Here is a 319-nt window from a genome sequence, read left to right as displayed (position 1 = left end):
AAGTGCTTTAACAAGTGTAAAGACAATAATAATAATAATAATAATAAGATATATATATAAAATAGACGTCTAAGGAATCCATCTGGTCCCAGATAGGTCCAGGAGGGGCTAAATAAGGCTCCAACGGCTCGGCTGTGTACATTTGGTCTGATGTCTTGTATAAATGTCTTTGTCCTTATGTAACTGTATTGTTATTTTAGTCCAAATTTGTCTTTCCATATCGATGTCTTGTATTAATGTCCGTCCGTCCCGACGTGCTGGACCATGTTTTGTGTTTCTGCAGAACAGGAACCTGCTGAAAACCAGTTTTTAAACTGAG

This window comes from Etheostoma spectabile, unplaced genomic scaffold (assembly GCF_008692095.1).
Source record: "Etheostoma spectabile isolate EspeVRDwgs_2016 unplaced genomic scaffold, UIUC_Espe_1.0 scaffold452, whole genome shotgun sequence".
Classification (NCBI taxonomy): Eukaryota; Metazoa; Chordata; class Actinopteri; order Perciformes; family Percidae; genus Etheostoma; species Etheostoma spectabile.
Note: the sequence above shows the minus strand (reverse complement) of the source record.